The sequence below is a fragment of the Wyeomyia smithii genome, chromosome 1 (genome assembly GCF_029784165.1).
Source record: "Wyeomyia smithii strain HCP4-BCI-WySm-NY-G18 chromosome 1, ASM2978416v1, whole genome shotgun sequence".
In the NCBI taxonomy this organism is placed as follows: Eukaryota; Metazoa; Arthropoda; class Insecta; order Diptera; family Culicidae; genus Wyeomyia; species Wyeomyia smithii.
The window spans coordinates 42,356,413-42,377,535 of NC_073694.1; the positions used below are offsets into that span (position 1 = coordinate 42,356,413).

At 33.2% G+C, this 21,123-nt stretch overlaps 1 pseudogene; it reads right to left on the reverse strand.

The window, feature by feature from the left end:
* The window catches only part of LOC129718509 (irregular chiasm C-roughest protein-like), a 281,965-nt pseudogene that overhangs the window by 30,454 nt on the left and 230,388 nt on the right, over positions 1-21,123 (reverse strand).

Consider the following 21,123-nt stretch of genomic DNA (forward strand, 5'->3'; position numbering starts at 1 on the left):
GAAAGGCGAAGGTAGAATCATTTTTCAGAAATAATTAGTTGAAAATAATTGTTTAGATTTGTAGCCCTTCGAGAGATTCATAAATATAAATGTACAATAACTATGCTCAAAACATTAAAAACACTATTCGATATAATAAAATATAACAAAAACAAAAATAAATATTCCTGGGAACAATCAACTATTAGCAAACTCCGCGGCATGAAAGTGCCGCTGCGAATTACCCCCACATACCGGGTCCGAGTCAACAACAATAAATTCTGATTCATTACCCTCGAGTACCAACATCGTCGGTTGCAAACCTACCTTTTGGGATGAAATCAATTTCCACGGAATCGAGTCCGTAATCGTTGATGACGGTACAGTTGTAGCCGCCGAAGTGCTCCCGCTGACTGTTGTGGATAATAAGCGTCGACTTGACACCTTCCGGCTGATGGCTCTCGACGATGGTGTATCCCTCCTGCCCGCCGCTGCTGGTGTTGATTTCGTGGCCATTGTGTGCCCAGATGATATGTTTTGCCTTCGGCACGGAGAACGCCTCGCACTCGAGCCGACCGATATCGGTGATGCTGCCGAATTGCTGCTTCGGTGAGTTGATACTTGGCGGTCCTCGAAGATACACGGTTGCCTCCGCTTCTACCATCGGGAAACCGGCCACCGTGGCCTGACAAACATAGCGACCGGCCGTCGTGTGAGTAACTCGCCGTGTCAGGTTCGCTGAAGTGGACACAACCCGACCGGACCCGTCGTGCAGCCACTCAATATCCGGCGAAGGATTGGCGTCCACATCGCAGTACAAGGAAACCACCGTTTCCAGGTCAGCCTCAACCGATTTCGGCAGGCTGCGAAAGGACGGACCGTAACTGATATCCAATGTTTCGCTTCTCTCGCTCGTTCCCACAACGTTGTGGGCCTCGCATTTCACCACCGTGTTGTGGTACTTTTTCGAAATATTCAATATTACCTGCAACGAACAATGATGGCCGTGAGTCTCTGTGTGATGTTCCTCCCCGATCGGACCTCATTACTTACCAGCTCTGTGGAGTAGTCTCCTGTCAACATATCGCTTCCAACAAACCATCGGTAGGTCACGTCGGGAGGATTTGCATCCGCACGACAATGCAACCGGACATCGCTTCCTTCTAATATCCTACCACCGTTGTTGTTGTTGTTGTTGTTGTTGTTGGTATTGATATATTGGTTGCCGCTAATGATGGTGATGCTCACCTTCGGAGCGTACTTGACCTCCATCTTCAGTCGAACTGATCGATACGTTCGATCTGCGGTGTTCTGGGCCTGGCAGGTAAAGGACGTATTGTGGTGCCTGGCAGGTAAAGGACGTATTGTGGTGCTCCTTCTGTGGTGTCAGCTTGAGGATTGATTTGGCTGTAAAACGACGTTCATCGGGAAGGGGTTCTTTCATATATTCGATTCCCTGATTCAGTACGTTCCCCAGCCCGTCGATCCAGGTTATCTGTAAGTGAATATGATTCCCTCAAACATGATGGTACTACTGAAAATTTGCAAGTCGTATGATTTTATAGGAGAAAATTCAATGATAAAGCGTTGGCATGTCATATGCGTTACATTACATCTCAACAGGGCGTGTGTTGCATTTGCAATCATAAAATCTAATGCTTAAAAGGTACCATAATACTGTAGGTGTTGGGAAAACATTTAGGTTCATCACCTCAGCAGCTGGCCGGCCTCCCACGGAGACGCACTCCAATTCGATTTCTCTATCCTCGGTTGTAACCATAAAATCCCCTTGCACTATTTTCGGCGGCTCCGGTGGCACCAGAACGGTGAGTGTTGCAAATCGAGACCGGATAGGCGGAGACCCTGCAGAAGACGACATGTTAAAGCGAAGCTGAAAGCTGGGCTTAGTAAATAGCCAGCTGTGCATGGAATTTCCAGTGTTACCTTTTTTGCCCGGTCCAACCTGGCACTGGTACTTGGCATCATCGTCCAGCATCACTGGGAAAATGTCCAGAGAGAAGTCGCCCTCCTCATCACTACCCACCATCGAGTAGCGCTCGAAACCGGCCAGTTTTCTGTTGGCTCCCAACCCGAAGTCATCCTTCGTCCACTGAAACAACACAACGAACAGAAAGATAGGAAACGGTTACCATTGCTGGAATGCAGGGGATGATAACTCGAAAGATGTCAACCGACATCATCGGTCGCACAGACGCAAGAGGAGCTGAGGAATTTGATTGATTGTTCCTCTTTATTATACATTTAGATCTTCATTACGGTACCGTCTTCGAGCCCGACTGGGCTGGCAGTTTCGACTTGGCACATTTACTCGAAGCAAGGCTAGCTTAGGAGCTAGCAGTTGTGAATAATAATCCTCATCAGAGTGAAACATTGTAAAAGAAGTAGCATGTTCTAATTTTATTCATTTCTAACCAAAACAGTAGAACTTCAACTTCGTTACATATTTCAACATTAAACTTTAGTAGCTCTTATTTATTCTAAGCTGCAGAATGCTATTTATCTTTAGCTAACGTGAAATACAAAAAAAAACTAAAAAATAGAAAATAGAAAATAGAAAATAGAAAATAGAAAATAGAAATTAGAAAATAAAAAATAGAAAATTGAAAATAGAAAATAGAAAATAGAAAATAGAAAATAGAAAATAGAAAATAGAAAATAGAAAATAGAAAATAGAAAATAGAAAATAGAAAATAGAAAATAGAAAATAGAAAATAGAAAATAGAAAATAGAAAATAGAAAATAGAAAATAGAAAATAGAAAATAGAAAATAGAAAATAGAAAATAGAAAATAGAAAATAGAAAATAGAAAATAGAAAATGGAAAATAGAAAATACTAAATAGAAAATAGAAAATAGAAAATAGAAAATAGAAAATAGAAAATAGAAAATAGAAAATAGAAAATAGAAAATAGAAAATAGAAAATAGAAAATAGAAAATAGAAAATAGAAAATAGAAAATAGAAAATAGAAAATAGAAAATAGAAAATGGAAAATAGAAAATAGAAAATAGAAAATAGAAAATAGAAAATAGAAAATAGAAAATAGAAAATAGAAAATAGAAAATAGAAAATAGAAAATAGAAAATAGAAAATAGAAAATAGAAAATAGAAAATAGAAAATAGAAAATAGAAAATAGAAGAAAGAAAATAGAAAATTGAAAATAGAAAATAGAAAATAGAAAATAGAAAATAGAAAATAGAAAATAGAAAATAGAAAATAGAAAATAGAAAATAGAAAAGAGAAAATAGAACATAGAAAATAGAAAATAGAAAATAGAAAATAGAAAATAGAAAATAGAAAATAGAAAATAGAAAATAGAAAATAGAAAATAGAAAATAGAAAATAGAAAATAGAAAATAGAAAATAGAAAATAGAAAATAGAAAATAGAAAATAGAAAATAGAAAATAGAAAATAGAAAATAGAAAATGGAGAAAAGAAAATAGAAAATAGAAAATAGAAAATAGAAAATAGAAAATAGACAATAGAAAATAGAAAATAGAAAATAGAAAATAGAAAATAGAAAATAGAAAATAGAAAATAGAAAATAGAAAATAGAAAATAGAAAATAGAAAATAGAAAATAGAAAATAGAAAATAGAAAATAGAAAATAGAAAATAGAAAATAGAAAATAGAAAATAGAACATAGAAAAAAGAACATAGAAAATAGAAAATAGAAAATGGAAAATAGAAAATAGAGAATAGAAAATAGAAAATAGAAAATAGAAAATAGAAAATAGAAAATAGAAAATAGAAAATAGAAAATAGAAAATAGAAAATAGAAAATAGAAAATAGAAAATAGAAAATAGAAAATAGAAAATAGAAAATAGAAAATAGAAAATAGAAAATTGAAAATAGAAAATAGAAAATAGAAAATAGAAAATAGAAAATAGAAAATAGAAAATAGAAAATAGAAAATAGAAGAAAGAAAATAGAAAATAGAAAATTGAAAATAGAAAATAGAAAATAGAAAATAGAAAATAGAAAATAGAAAATAGAAAATAGAAAATAGAAAATAGAAAATAGAAAATAGAAAATAGAAAATAGAAAATAGAAAATAGAAAATAGAAAATAGAAAATAGAAAATAGAAAATAGAAAATAGAAAATAGAAAATAGAAAATAGAAAATAGAAAATAGAAAATAGAAAACAGAAAATAGAAAATAGAAAATAGAAAATAGAAAATAGAAAATAGAAAATAGAAAATAGAAAATAGAAAATAGAAAATAGAAGAAAGAAAATAGAAAATAGAAAATTGAAAATAGAAAATAGAAAATAGAAAATAGAAAATAGAAAATAGAAAATAGAAAATAGAAAATAGAAAATAGAAAATAGAAAATAGAAAATAGAAAATAGAAAATAGAAAATAGAAAATAGAAAATAGAAAATAGAAAATAGAAAATAGAAAATAGAAAATAGAAAATAGAAAATAGAAAATAGAAAATAGAAAATAGAAAATAGAAAATAGAAAATAGAAAATAGAAAATAGAAGAAAGAAAATAGAAAATAGAAAATTGAAAATAGAAAATAGAAAATAGAAAATAGAAAATAGAAAATAGAAAATAGAAAATAGAAAATAGAAAATAGAAAATAGAAAATAGAAAATAGAAGAAAGAAAATAGAAAATAGAAAATAGAAAATAGAAAATAGAAAATAGAAAATAGAAAATAGAAAATAGAAAATAGAACATAGAAAATAGAAAATAGAAAATAGAAAATAGAAAATAGAAAATAGAAAATAGAAAATAGAAAATAGAAAATAGAAAATAGAAAATAGAACATAGAAAATAGAAAATAGAAAATAGAAAATAGAAAATAGAAAATAGAAAATAGAAAATAGAAAATAGAAAATGGAGAAAAGAAAATAGAAAATAGAAAATAGAAAATAGAAAATAGAAAATAGAAAATAGAAAATAGAAAATAGAAAATAGAAAATAGAAAATAGAAAATAGAAAATAGAAAATAGAATATAGAATATAGAAAATAGAAAATAGAAAATAGAAAATAGAAGAAAGAAAATAGAAAATAGAAAATAGAAAATAGAAAATAGAAAATAGAAAATAGAAAATAGAAAATAGAAAATAGAACATAGAAAATAGAAAATAGAAAATAGAAAATAGAAAATAGAAAATAGAAAATAGAAAATAGAAAATAGAAAATAGAAAATAGAAAATAGAAAATAGAAAATAGAACATAGAAAATAGAAAATAGAAAATAGAAAATAGAAAATAGAAAATAGAAAATAGAAAATAGAAAATAGAAAATAGAAAATAGAAAATAGAAAATAGAAAATAGAAAATAGAAAATAGAAAATAGAAAATAGAAAATAGAAAATAGAAAATAGAAAATAGAAAATAGAAAATAGAAAATAGAAAATAGAAAATAGAAAATAGAGAATAGAATATAGAAAATAGAAAATAGAAAATAGAAAATAGAAAATAGAAAATAGAAAATAGAAAATAGAAAATGGAGAATAGAAAATAGAAAATAGAAAATAGAAAATAGAAAATAGAAAATAGAAAATAGAAAATAGAAAATAGAAAAAAGACAATAGAAAATAGAAAATAGAAAATAGAAAATAGAAAATAGAAAATAGAAAATAGAAAATAGAAAATAGAAAATAGAAAATAGAAAATAGAAAATAGAAAATAGAAAATAGAAAATAGAAAATAGAAAATAGAAAATAGAAAATAGAAAATAGAAAATAGAAAATAGAAAATAGAAGATAGAAAATAGAAAATAGAAAATAGAAAATAGAAAATAGAACATAGAAAAAAGAACATAGAAAATAGAACATAGAAAATAGAAAATAGAAAATAGAAAATAGAAAATAGAAAATAGAAAATAGAAAATAGAAAATAGAAAATAGAAAATAGAAAATAGAAAATAGAAAATAGAAAATAGAAAATAGAAAATAGAAAATAGAAAATAGAAAATAGAAAATAGAAAATAGAAAATAGAAAATAGAAAATAGAAAATAGAAAATAGAAAATAGAAAATAGAAAATAGAAAATAGAAAATAGAAAATAGAAAATAGAAAATAGAAACTAGAAAATAGAAAATAGAAAATAGAAAAAAAGAAAATAGAAAATAGAAAATAGAAAATAGAAAATAGAAAACAGAAAAAAGAAAATAGAAAAAAAGAAAATAGAAAATAGAAAATAGAAAATAGAAAATAGAAAATAGAAAATAGAAAATAGAAAATAGAAAATAGAAAATAGAAAATAGAAAATAGAAAATAGAAAATAGAGAATAGAATATAGAAAATAGAAAATAGAAAATAGAAAATAGAAAATAGAAAATAGAAAATGGAGAATAGAAAATAGAAAATAGAAAATAGAAAATAGAAAATAGAAAATAGAAAATAGAAAATAGAAAATAGACAATAGAAAATAGAAAATAGAAAATAGAAAATAGAAAATAGAAAATAGAAAATAGAAAATAGAAAATAGAAAATAGAAAATAGAAAATAGAAAATAGAAAATAGAAAATAGAAAATAGAAAATAGAAAATAGAAAATAGAAAATAGAAAATAGAAAATAGAAAATAGAAAATAGAAAATAGAAAATAGAAAATAGAACATAGAAAAAAGAACATAGAAAATAGAACATAGAAAATAGAAAATAGAAAATAGAAAATAGAAAATAGAAAATAGAAAATAGAAAATAGAAAATAGAAAATAGAAAATAGAAAATAGAAAATAGAAAATAGAAAATAGAAAATAGAAAATAGAAAATAGAAAATAGAAAATAGAAAATAGAAAATAGAAAATAGAAAATAGAAAATAGAAAATAGAAAATAGAAAATAGAAAATAGAAAATAGAAAATAGAAAATAGAAAATAGAAAATAGAAAATAGAAAATAGAAAATAGAAAATAGAAAATAGAAAATGGAAAATAGAAAATACTAAATAGAAAATAGAAAATAGAAAATAGAAAATAGAAAATAGAAAATAGAAAATAGAAAATAGAAAATAGAAAATAGAAAATAGAAAATAGAAAATAGAAAATAGAAAATAGAAAATAGAAAATAGAAAATAGAAAATAGAAAATAGAAAATAGAAAATGGAAAATAGAAAATAGAAAATAGAAAATAGAAAATAGAAAATAGAAAATAGAAAATAGAAAATAGAAAATAGAAAATAGAAAATAGAAAATAGAAAATAGAAAATAGAAAATAGAAAATAGAAAATAGAAGAAAGAAAATAGAAAATTGAAAATAGAAAATAGAAAATAGAAAATAGAAAATAGAAAATAGAAAATAGAAAATAGAAAATAGAAAATAGAAAAAAGAAAAGAGAAAATAGAACATAGAAAATAGAAAATAGAAAATAGAAAATAGAAAATAGAAAATAGAAAATAGAAAATAGAAAATAGAAAATAGAAAATAGAAAATAGAAAATAGAAAATAGAAAATAGAAAATAGAAAATAGAAAATAGAAAATAGAAAATAGAAAATAGAAAATAGAAAATAGAAAATAGAAAATAGAAAATAGAAAATAGAAAATGGAGAAAAGAAAATAGAAAATAGAAAATAGAAAATAGAAAATAGAAAATAGACAATAGAAAATAGAAAATAGAAAATAGAAAATAGAAAATAGAAAATAGAAAATAGAAAATAGAAAATAGAAAATAGAAAATAGAAAATAGAAAATAGAAAATAGAAAATAGAAAATAGAAAATAGAAAATAGAACATAGAAAAAAGAACATAGAAAATAGAAAATAGAAAATGGAAAATAGAAAATAGAGAATAGAAAATAGAAAATAGAAAATAGAAAATAGAAAATAGAAAATAGAAAATAGAAAATAGAAAATAGAAAATAGAAAATAGAAAATAGAAAATAGAAAATAGAAAATAGAAAATAGAAAATAGAAAATAGAAAATAGAAAATAGAAAATAGAAAATAGAAAATAGAAAATAGAAAATAGAAAATAGAAAATAGAAAATAGAAAATAGAAGAAAGAAAATAGAAAATAGAAAATAGAAAATAGAAAATAGAAAATAGAAAATAGAAAATAGAAAATAGAAAATAGAAAATAGAAAATAGAAAATAGAAAATAGAAAATAGAAAATAGAAAATAGAAAATAGAAAATAGAAAATAGAAAATAGAAAATGAAAAATAGAAAATAGAAAATAGAAAATAGAAAATAGAAAATGAAAAATAGAAAATAGAAAATAGAAAATAGAAAATAGAAAATAGAAAATAGAAAATAGAAGATAGAAAATGAAAAGTAGAAAATAGAAAAGATAAAATTGAAAATAGTACAAAGTACAAAGTACAAAGTACAAAGTACGAAGTACAAAGTACAAAGTACAAAGTACAAAGTACAAAGTACAAAGTGCAAAGTACAAAGTACAAAGTACAAAGTACAAAGTACAAAGTACAAAGTACAAAGTACAAGGTATAAACAAACAAAGTCAAAGTCAAAGTACAAAGTACAAAGTACAAAGTACAAAGTAGAAAGTACAAGGTACAAGGTACAAGGTACAAGGTACAATTACAAATTACAAAGTACAAAATAAAAAGTAAAATGTACAAAGTACACAGTAAAATGTTTAAAGTACAAAGTACAAATTACGAAGTACATTTTATATAACTTAATGTACCAAAAACAAAATAGAAATCACAAAACACAACATAATAATTCTTGAGCCTCTCCACTTAGTTATGTTCAAATATTGTGTGATATTTGGTAGTGAATAATCACCAGCAACAAAAAAGTTTCAAACCTAGACATATCAAAGTTTCACTCACTCACTTCCGCCTCACACTTTTCTAGACACAGCAGCAAAATCGGTAAGCAATGGCAGATTATGTGTCGTAGAACGGAATAACTCATCAATTATTCATAGACCCATAGATCATGAATAGCCGATGTACACAAAGACACACACACACACGCACAAAGGGAGAGAGAAACCTTCACTGCTGCAGTGCCAGGCCCCCCATCACCATCACTGGGAACAGCTTGAGCTCCGGATTTACTGATCAAAACGAAAGCTGTGGTAAACCCTGGCCAGCTGTGGTCAATGACCGTCATCTTGGCAGGCAGTAGGATTTCTGCCGCAATACGCCGATTCAGCTGACCCGAGGGATAAATGTGCGACAAAAAACGTAGTACTTAGCATAAGACAGGGGACACAAGTCAAGCAACTAATTGAACTCGTCGTGAATACTCTCTCTGGCTCCTGCTGGTAGGATCGAGACTCGATTTGTACGGTAAAAAAGTATAAGTAAATTGATAGATTTGCAGTTTGTTCGTCGGTCGTGTCAATTAATGGGAAATAGTTTTTGTGCTGCTCTTCAGAATGATTGAATAAACTCAGAAAGATACTCATCAATCGTCTGCTGTGACATTGTTTGGCGTCAGAAAATCATTGTTTGATTTTTTGCAACGGTTTCAAACTTACGTATTGGTAAAACGAATACTCCTCTGGCAACGATGTGCTCGAAAACTCAATAACATGTGAATCGACGAACAAAAAAATTCCTTGTTAACAGTGTACTTAATTGATGGAACCCACCGCACCGCTACTAACCTGCAATTGTCCGGACTTGTTCACCACACGGCAGGGCAATGTCACCCGAGAGCCCACAACCGCCGTCTGGTCCTGGGGTTCCATCGCAAAGCGCTGATGCTGTTCGGGGAATCTGTCCGTTCCGATGCCGGAAGGGCTTTTAGCCATCGCTACGGACATTCGCAGCAGCAGGAAGAGATAAAAGTATCGGAATGGCACCGCACAGCAGCAGTTAGACAGCAGTGACAGTGACGCTGACAGTGCCGGTACTGTCCGTTTCCGTCGCCGTCGTCTTCGTTTGCTCCAGCTCTGGCTGCGACACGATTTTTCCCCCGGATGGCAATTTTCGGTACTGATTAAGCACAACCTATTCAGCTGATCCATGTTCCGGGGACCGTTAATTGAGCGCGGACTACGTGTTGTGTTACGATGATGGTGCGCCGTACATTGTTAAAGGGGAAAGAGAAAACTACTGCTGCGAAGAGAGAATAGCAATGAGCACTCGACTATCGCACTTCAAATAGAATGTTGTCGGTAATTAGCGAGAAAAAAAAAACCTTGCGGCTCTGATGGATTTAGTGATCTATTTTTTTGACGTTCAAATTGGATCCGCGCCTTGATTGAAAATCAGCAACGCACGTACGTGGTCTGAAATTGGAGAGAAAATAAAATAAAAAAATTAGACAACTGTTGCATGGGCTGTGTGGCATAGAGTGCTGAAGGCTCCTTAATTAATTTTATGTTAAGCTATTTTTAGTTTGGTTATTTGTTTTGTTTTGTACATCAAGTAACTTAAAATCCCAAAGAAATTTTTAGCTGGGCGACACTGAGGCAAATTCGTTGGCTGCGATATGCGAACCACTGATTTTAATAAGAAGAACGAAGTCCTTTTTTGTTAGTTATTAGGAATTTTGGTTGAGGTTTTAAAGATAATAAAAAATAAATAGGAACAGTTTTGCTTTTAAAATAGTTTATCGTGATCACTTTGTCGGATTTTTGTGCGGTATTGTTAGAACTGTACAATGCACTTGCGCATTGTCTCTTGTTTCGACGTCATTTTGAACAGAATAGAGCATGCATAAACAAAACAAAGAATACTGACATAAAGAGGCGATTCTCTATCAACAAGCATGCACCAAGCAAAGAAATGCATGACAAAAAGTACTTCTTAAAAACATATAAAAAAATCACCTTGTTTGTGGTAAAAATTTGGCTTTATCTTGAATTTGTTTTTGCACATTTTTATCAGCAATAAATTTTTTTTACAAAGTATCACTAGTTCGCTATGACTCAGACAGACAGTTTTTGCCCTGAACTCTATGAACAGATGGTGAGGTGACTCTGCAAGTTGAATTTTAGAAATTTATCGAGAATTTGTAGCAAGGTGAACATTTGGTTCGTACTGTAGCTTCCTCCTCGACAAACATATTGGTATTCTGCAATTGTCTCAGTCCCTCCCCTACACCTCGCTCTTCGATTCACTCAACAACTTTCTGCGAACTGCAGGACTCCTCCAGTTGATAATCCCTGAATGTTCAACCGTATCCTCTTCTTCGTTGTTGTCCTACGTTGGCTTATCGGGCGCGGATCCGGCTTACCACCAAATAGTGAACCAAATCAATGTGTGGTCCTCTGAACAAAATTGAAACGCCAGCAAGTCAGCGCCAGCAAGAGGATTGTCAACATGAGGAGCTCGAGGAGCAGTTCGCCGCCCGGAAATTACCCGGAAAATATATGAAAAGATTGATCAGGCACACAGAGGCTATGTGCGCGATCCAAAATGTGCAACCTCGCGACGATTTTATGGCAGCCCAAGACATCATGGACCAGATTTTCTTCATCCGACAGATCTTACAAAAATGTCACGGATACAACGTACCCACTCATCACATCTTCATTGGCGGATGTAAAAGAAGAAGAGGGTTAAGACAAGGTAATGGACTTTTCTATTTGATGTTCAACGTCGGCCTCTAAGGTGTGATTCGGAGGGCGGGCATCGACACCAGGGGCACTATTTGCGCAAGGTCGGTTACGCTTCTGAACTTCGTGGATGATTCTTTGCGAGGACCAAGGAGCACAACAGCAGCCTCCCAACTCACAGCGTAGAGCTCGACGGGTCGACGAGTTTGTATATTTGGGGCGTTGGTGACCGCCTACAATAACATTAGCAAAGAGATTCAGAGACGCATACAGACTGGAAATCGTATCTATTTTCTCTTTGAATGACCTTCGATCGAATCGAGTGCAACAACGTGCGAAGTTGACGCTGATGAAACCGGTAGTCTCCTGCACAACTGAGACAACAACGCTTCTCGCGGAGGACTTGAATGCCTTTGGGGTTTCAGAACTCTAGGTGGAGGGTTTGACTGAAAAACTGAAGAGAAGCGATTTCACGGCAACTCTGTGAAATCGTTTTTCTTCAAAAACCAGATCAAAATGGCACACCACGGCTATCGTCTGACTGGTAAGGCTAGATGAGGTGTGTTTTCGAATGTTTCGGCGTGCAAAATATGTGCTACAGATAGCCATGCGCCGGTACTGCCGCAACAGATGTCGCGACACATTTCATGATTCAGCCCTTCGCTCTGGGTCAGATGTCAACGTGATTTCTTCATCAAAGTTGTTTCTTCAAACCTGCACACATGCTTGATGTGTAACTATGATTAGTACTTTAAGGGCCTCCGTGGACACTTTAATTAGGAGAGTAGACAAATTTTAACGGTTCATACACGAATGTATACGGAGGACCCCTCTCTCCCAGTAACTAGGCCAACCGTCAACTTAGCTCCACTTCGAACTCGCTCCTGAATTCACCGATACACTTGGCCTACGCGCATTGTACTGTTCATTAGTGAGAGTGTAAAATCACCAAAGCGTTAGTTGATCGCCGGAATGCTAATCAAGTAGTTTTCGGAGCAAAAATTTTACAATCTAAGATTGATAGTCCCATATTTTTTGGTCGACTCCAAATGTACGTACTCTTAGGTCCAAACAATGACTATAACAATTTTCCAGAAATACTGTGCATGACGACAATAATCCTCGTGGTACCCGCCGGGGTACGAGTAATCAAGCGAAGATCATGGTAACTTACTCTTGGTGGGACTTTGGTCCTATGCTAACAGAGGAATGAGGAGGAGGATCTGACCTCCTCGGATTAAAGCCTAACCTTTCTACGCGTCTGTCTTTTAGGTTAAACCCGACTCACAACAGTGTCTGACCCGGAGCGAGCAGATGAATCAACAAACGTTTTATCTCGAACGCTATACCCAAGGGGCTATTTTTAACAATTTTGACCCTTCCCCTCCGTGGACAACTGCCCATTAAAATTCTAAAAATTTTGTATGGACCGTGGACATTACAAGGCTGTGATGGCCCTCAAGATGGCAGCCCCATTACGGGGCTCGTTAGTAGGGCTGTAGTAAGGCAACCTGCCTGAACAATTACACTACGAACAATCAAGAAAACATAACTCGGAACATTTGGCACGGACCTAGGAAACGGAACACGAACCAGGAGCCATCACATGTTGTTGGCGGAAATAGGGTACTTTTTAAGCAGTTACATGCCCGCAAGTTGATACTCCGCAAAAAGGTAGAAGGAAAGGGTTCTACCCATAAAACGGTAACCCAAAAAATGCTTGGCGAGGGTGTGCAAATTTGGGCGCTCATCAAGGAGGTAACTCTCTAGCTTACGAACCTGGACGAGAGTATCCATTGTACCATCCCTGTAACATCGAGGCCATCCTCCTCCGTAAGGACCCAGCAGGGACCCGATTGCCACCATAAAGGTCCTATTGGAGGATGGAAAAAAAGCCTCAAGATAGCCAGACTAAAAGTCGGTTGGTCAGTATGCCTCCTGAGTATCCTCCAGTAGCCTGATATCTGCTTCAGATGCTTTGAGAGTGGAAATAGGTCCTGGTTGTGCAAAGAGCCCGACCAATCTAGAAGCCTCTCAAGTATTTTGTATGTACCGGTGAACGTGACGATAAACACACCACGGAGGGCTTTAAGTGCCCGGCAAGCAAACCGGTGGTTAAACCTCAGGTGTGGGGGTGATTCAGTTAAACCTGAACCACTGCTATGCGGCACAGCAGCTGTTATATCAAGCAGCATGCGAGTCGCAGTCGCGGTCCGCCTCGAAGGACCACAATAGCGATAACTCAGGAGCTTTCGGATAAACTACCACACGAACTAGCTGCTAACTTTTTAACTTATTTTATAAATTAATTTTACAAATTCCTTATCCGCTATGAAATTTGATGACTGCCGTTTTTCACTGCGAAAGTACTGGCAAACAAAAAAAAAGAGCGGTTACGTTTCGAAGGGCCTTTTATATTTACCATTGATCGATACTATTCTATCGATCTACTCGATCGATTTCAGTTCAGTGCACAGACAGTTCGAAGATCAGGTGGTCTAATTTGTCGTATTCGAAAACCGGTTGGAGAATAGACTCTCATCGCACAGTTGTCCAAGGCAAAAAGTGGAACTTAATTCCATAGCGCCTTTTACCTTCATCCTAGCTTGAGAATGACCCGCATGATCGCAAATTGTCAAAAAGTATGAAAAGTTTACTATACTAACAATAAATATAATTAACTTTTTTGGGTTAAGAGATAGAAGAATAGTTTGTTCAGCAAAGTTGTAGAAAATTCAAAAATATTAAACTTTGTTGAACAAATGAAAACCCTATCTTCTTTCAGTACAAAGTTATAAAGTATATTTCATGGAACTTACTTAAAAGTTAGTTTTTCGTACTTAACTTTTGTTAGTTGCATTTTACACGGAAGTATTGTTCGGAGGAATTGTTAGGGCACATGAAACACACATTTTTGCCCAAGGTCATATATCTTCAGGACTTTTCCTTACAAAGTTATATCATATTTTAGCATATTTTTTCGATAACTTCAAGAACGTATAAGTTTAAAAGGGGCAAGTGGAATCATGATGTTAATACTTTTCCTTGAAGTTAAGCAGAAGTACTATAAACTCCTTTAGGTTACATTTGTCCCAATCCACCCATATTAGAGTACGGCGAGCATATGTTACAGTAGGTTTTCTTATATCCAAAACACTAACTTTTTTGTGTTAAGAGATAGAGGAATGGTTGATTCGGTAAAGTTTTAGAACGTGCAAAAATATATATCTTTGCTAACCACACAAGTTCCTATCTTCATTGCGTACAGAGTTACAGAGTATTATCCGTGAAAGTTACTTAAAAGTTATTTTTTTGCACTCAACATTTGTTAGCTACATTTTACAAGAAAACGTCGTTCTAAAGAAGCATTTGGGCATACAAAACACACGTTGTTTTTTGAAATAAGCTAAAATATGATATAACTTTGTAAGGAAAAGTCCTGGAGATATATGACCTTCGGTAAAAATGTGTGTTTTGTGTGCTCTAACAACTCCTCCGAACAATACTTTCGTGTAAAATGCAACTAACAAAAGTTAAGTACGAAAAACTAACTTTAAAGTAAGGTTCATGTAATATACTAGTTAAGAACGCAAATAAATAAAATTCAATTATATCGACGCATAGTTGAAAAAAGTTGAAGAGGTTGTTTATAAGACACGACCGCAGAGTTAACGTAGAATACGACAGCCTGTCTTGAGTCAATGTATTTCTTGCAGTAGGTTTGGGAATACACTCAATGGGGTTAATCAATTGTATGGTCTCTCTGCTCCAGATGACGTTTACCTCTACAGACGGCACCGGTAACGACAATGAACAGCAGCAGAAGCTTGCAGCAGTTTCACTTACTGCCGTATCCAAAACAAGAATGAAATTGAATTGTTTTGAAACTGTCTTTTTTGATAGTACTGAGATAGCTTAATTTAGGCAGTGGCTCAAAGAGGTTACAGACGAAGGCCAATGGTGAATTCCCAGTTACCTAGGTTTAATACGAACACTTTTCTGCAGTTTGCGGTAGCGTAGATAATTTTACAACTGATTGCTGCGAATAGTAGGACTTGAGCGAAAAGTTATGTGATTCAGGCTCATTGGCTCAAACATTTTTCAAATAAATGTTTTTTTTTGTGTGGATCCCACTGCGACTAGTAGTTGTTTGATCTATTGTGGCATTGTCCGGACGTTTTTGCTGTTTGCACATTTCTGTTTTTTTTACCATTTTGCAGTGTTACTTATTGAGAAGTAACCTGCTCCGTGTTATAGTGATTATTGTCTTCTCCTTCAGACTTAGTAACCTACTACCTTCCTTATCGACCTTGTCATATCCTCCTGCAGGCTATCACACTAAAAGCATATAACGTGCTATAGTCTATGATATTATCGAAGCTTTAGATCAGTGGTTATTAAGTCTGGAGGGAAGTTATAGTACTAATGAGAAGACATACAGATTTAGTAACCTACTTTCTTCCTTATCGATTTTCCATCATATCCTCCTGCAAGCTTTCACTTTAACAGCGTAGACGTGCTATAGAGCAAAATCATTTCAAATCGCCTGGAAATACGCGAAAATTTAATCGACCATTTTTGATTTGAATGAAACTTTGCACACGTATTTGGCTCAGCAAACTGAGCATTTTCCACAGATGGAGTGATTTTTTACACCCATGAGTTACATTCTAAAAGGGCGTATGCCTTTTGGCATAGGTTTTATTCGAAGCATTGTAGCCCAGAAACCGTTGGTTGTATAGAAAAACTGTCTGAGAGTGAGTTGCAGGGAATTAAAAATGCATTATAAAAATAATATACACTGTACAAAAAAAATTTTTTTTGACCAAGAAAAATTTAAATAAATATTAAATTTCAATTTAAAAAAAAAAAGTTGAATTTTTTTCAATTTTTTTTTTAAGAAACTTGACGTTAATACGCAACTTTTAAAAAGAAGTCCAGGATGGAGAAATGAAAAATAATTTTTTTATGGTAGATTGATTTTTTTTATGAAAATTCTAATTCAAACATTTTGCAAAATATTTGTATTCTGATCATTTTAAAAGATGCAGAGAGTCATTTTAAATCAAAAATCTCTTGGTAGTTAACATTCTAAAGGCATTGGTTTTCGAGTTATTTCTAATTTAAGCTCGAAAATTTATTAATGTTTCGGAAAATACACGTTTTTCTTAATTTGTCCATGGTTCTCCAGCAAAAACCATACGTTCATTGGAATGCTTGATCAAAAATATACAATCCATCCTTTGACAACAAAACGATTGGGCGAACGGTTCTCAAGAAAAGAGTTAAATGTTCTAAGTGATATAAATATATATAAGAATCAAATTTTTATTTTCGAGTTTTATTATCTTAGGAACATATTTTTTTATGACATAGATACTTTACAGAACTAGTTTCACCTTATATTTTATATACATCATAAGTAAATGATTCGTCATCTTTTGAAAACAGCTTCGTTTGTATCTCATTTTCTGAAATCGGAACAAACGAGTGATACTTTTGTGTGCCAGCTATTATTTAGATTTTTTGAAAATATTGCTCCATTCTGTTAGTCCTTGTTCATATTCTTCATATGATACCCAACTAAATGACATTTTTGGTGAATTTTCATTACTTTTCTAATTAGCCCAATCATACAATTCTTTTGCGCTTGTAATGAGATGTTCATGTTCTTTAGCTAAACTTGCATTTCTTGCCATTCGTATTAATGTGCCACCAATTGCATCGCATGGGCCTTTACCATGAGAAGTCGCAAAAAAATGCCACTCTGCATCGACGTTATATCTTGTTTTGAACTTGCAAAGACTTTCAAAGTTTTTTCTATTTTTGTATTATGAGGCAGCTCCATCAGACATAAATATCGCTTTTTTCAATTGTATTTTTGTTTTCAAAAAACTCATTAAGTAAACAACGAAGGGATGAATGGTGGCTTGACTATTATTCCAATAACTACTTTGAGCGGCATCTTGAAGAACAAATGAATAGTTTTCTGAGAAATCACACACTATAACAACTTCACCATCTTTCAAATTATTTTTTGCTTCTCTCATGTAAGTCGACTGTTCAGTCGAATGGAGCAATATTTTCAAAAAATCTAAAATAATAGCTGGCACACAAAAGTATCACTTGTTTGTTCCGATTTCAGAAAATAAGATACAAACGAAGCTGTTAAGCTGTTATATAAAATATAAGGTGAAACTAGTTCTGTAAAGTATCTATGTCATAAAAAAATATGTTCCTAAGATAATAAAACTCGAAAATAAATATTTGATTCTTATATATAATTATATCACTTAGAACATTTAACTCTTTTCTTGAGAACCGTTCGCCCAATCGTTTTGTTGTCAAAGGATGGATTGTATATTTTTGATCAAGCATTCCAATGAACGTATGGTTTTTGCTGGAGAACCATGGACAAATTAAGGAAAACGTGTATTTTCTTAAATTTTAATAATTGTTCGAGCTTAAATTAGAAATAACTCGAAAACCAATGCCTTCAGAATGTTAACTACCAAGAGCTTTTTGATTTAAAATGACTCTCTGCATCTTTTAAAATGATCAGAATACAAATATTTAGAAAAATGTTTGAGTTAGGATATTCATAAAAAAAAATCAATCTACCATAAAGAAATTATTTTTCATTTCTCCATCCTGGACTTCTTTTTAAAAGTTGCGTATTAACGTCAAGTTTCTTTAAAAAAAAATTAAAAAAATACTTTTTTTTTAAAATTGAAATTTAATGTTTATTTTTGATTTTTCTTGGTCAAAAGAATTTTTTTTTGTACAGTGTATATTTTTTTTATAATGCATTTTTAATTCCCTGCAACTCACTCTCAGACAGTTTTTCTATACAACCAACGGTTTCTGGGCAATAATGCTTCGAATAAAACCTATGCCAAAAGGCATACGCCCTTTTAGAATGTAACTCATGGGTGTAAAAAATCGCTCCATCTGTGGAAAATGCTCAGTTTGCTGAGCCAAATACGTGTGCAAAGTTTCATTCAAATCAAAAATGGTCGATATTCGACCATCGGTGATTTGGCGCGATCTTGCTCTATAGTCTATGATATTATCGAAGCTTTGGACGAGAGGTTATTAAATCTGGAGAGAAGATTTTGTGTGGAAGAGCCTGAGAATAAACCCATACTTAAAGTCCTTTTTGCGAACGACTAAGAATAAAAGTTAAAGTACACTCTGTAAACTTTGAGGCTAAGCTGAATTCAAAAGAGGTTAATAATGTTTGTCAATGCTGTTTATTGACAACTGAATATTTTTTTTTAACATGGCGATTTTTTGATTTAGTTCTGACTGATTTACGGCGATATTTTAAATCAACATGAGGTGATTTATTTGCAACTATATATGATAATTTTAATCGCTATACTGCTAGCCACACATGCTATATAGTTAGCCACGCACGCTATATAGCAAGCCACACACGCTATAGACATGCGCAGACACGCTATAACCATGCACTTACAAGCCACGCAAGCTATAAAGCAAACCACACACGCCCCCCCCGTGGCTCATATAAATTCTAAAAATTTTGTATGGACCGTGGACATTACACCCCCCCCCCCTCCCAAAGCTGTCCACGTGGTATGTGGATGGCCCCTTACCGCTGGTGGGGTCCAACCCAAATCGAAGAGGAGCCGAACTGTAAAAGGTAGGAACTGTAGCTAACGCCGCTGTTGCCCGCTGCTGCTCCACGCCACCTCTACCTACTGCCATCGCTGCTGCTGTCCGCAGCTTCTGCCTGCTGCTAGTAAACTGAGCTTGACTGTAGAGAAGCAGTCTCTTATATAACCCAACGAGTGCGTTCCCGGCTAACTAGATACTCCATTCCGTCGTACTTTTCAGGGAAAGGCAGCAAGCGACCAATCAAAGGTCGACATTTACGTTTCGACAAAGTTCAACAATTGTCAATAGTACAATAGTTTGAACGATCATATTACAATGTTCTGCATTTGGACGGGTGCTTAGATGATTTTCCAATCGATTGCTGCAAAAATGACGGAAATCGGTTGGAAACTGACTGAGTTTATAACGTTAAAAATTGGACAATTTTCGTGACGCTTTCGATGTTTTCGGTTTTCGAAATTGGATCCCTGTAATGAAGTTAGATCCCTGTATATGTTGCCGTGAGACGTATTCTACGTCAAAAAGCCAATGAAAATAAAAAATAAATGCTCACTGTGAACAACTCAACCAACATCGATAAAGAAGAGCAGGAGAGTCTATAAAAATAGGCGTGTAGAGGAAATGGTAAAATGATGAAAATCCGTCACTGACCACGGTGACTTCCTTTCCCATTATAGTCGTTAGAGGTGCAGAGGTAAACTCTGTCTCTGACAACAGCGGATGTAACACTTCTTTTCTTCGTTCTTCACCAAAGCGGAAGCTACTTAATTGTTGTTTACCAAAGATGGTAAATTAGTCCCAAAGAGCATCAATATGTGGTTGTCTGTGCAACTTCACTAGCTGATATCCATCACGGAGGAGCAAATGAAATGTGCGGTCGTTCAAGCTCAAACTCCAGATTCTTTGTCCGAATGCAGACTGTTTGTAGTGAAATGAATCACATACCCATTGTGAAAGACGAAAATAAATAGCGTAGTGTGTTTATGTGTTCTTCTTAAAATACTTCGAATTTTGACGAAGAACCACGTCTTGCATTAAGTTTGGCTACATAGGGATGTAAAACGAAAATCTGAAAACGGAAAAAGTTAAATATATGTTCAATTTCAAATGCTAATAAATCGGCTGAGGAAATCCTTCATAAGCAGCAATCGATTTTGTGCACCCACTCATATGCAGAAATTTGTAATTTAAGTATTAGAACTATTGTGCTATTGAAAATCGCCAAGCCTTCCTAAAACGCATAATTCGACCTCTGATTGGTCGCTCATTTACTTTAGTAAATGAGGACTCAGTAAATGGGGAATGTACTATGTAGCCTATATGAGAGCCTGCTTTTCCATAAACTAGTCATATTAGTTCTGGACAGTGACTAGCAGTCACTGGCAGCAGCAGCAGTGGCAGCGGATAGCAGTAGCAGTGGCTAGCAGCAACAATAGTAGCGGGTATCAGCTGTGCTAGTGGCAGGGCCAGCTGGTGCAGCGGCACTTTCTTTAGTGAAAAGCTGCCTTTGTGCGGTAGCGGACAGTATTAGTAGTGGGTACATAAGCCGGTACTTCCTCTAATGGAACGTTGTTTGACAACACACTAAAGTTTTCGGATCCTGACTTTCTAAATATATGAGCCGTCAACATTTTAGTGTGAATACAGCCTTCCGCTTTATTCTCAGAGTTCCTTATTGCGATTTGGAAATATTATTTGAATCAAAAGTTTACAAAATTTCAAAATATTCTGTTTTCTCCCATCTAATAAAACAGATAATTCGATACCTCGATACGTCGTACACAAATTCATCAAAATTCCCGCTGTCGGGGTAGCACAGAGGTGCAATCATATCCGATTTTAAACTACACGACAAATAACAAAACAACTAAATAAATGAATTGAAGATCTAATTTTTTCTCGTTTTGCGCTTTAAATAAATATTAGAAGTTATTTATTCTGCATCTGTCGTGGCTCTGCACATAACCCTGGTGATTTTTCATATATTTTCGCTGACACCAATATAATTGGAGAGGTGATTTAAGTTTTTTTTCCAATTTATTGAT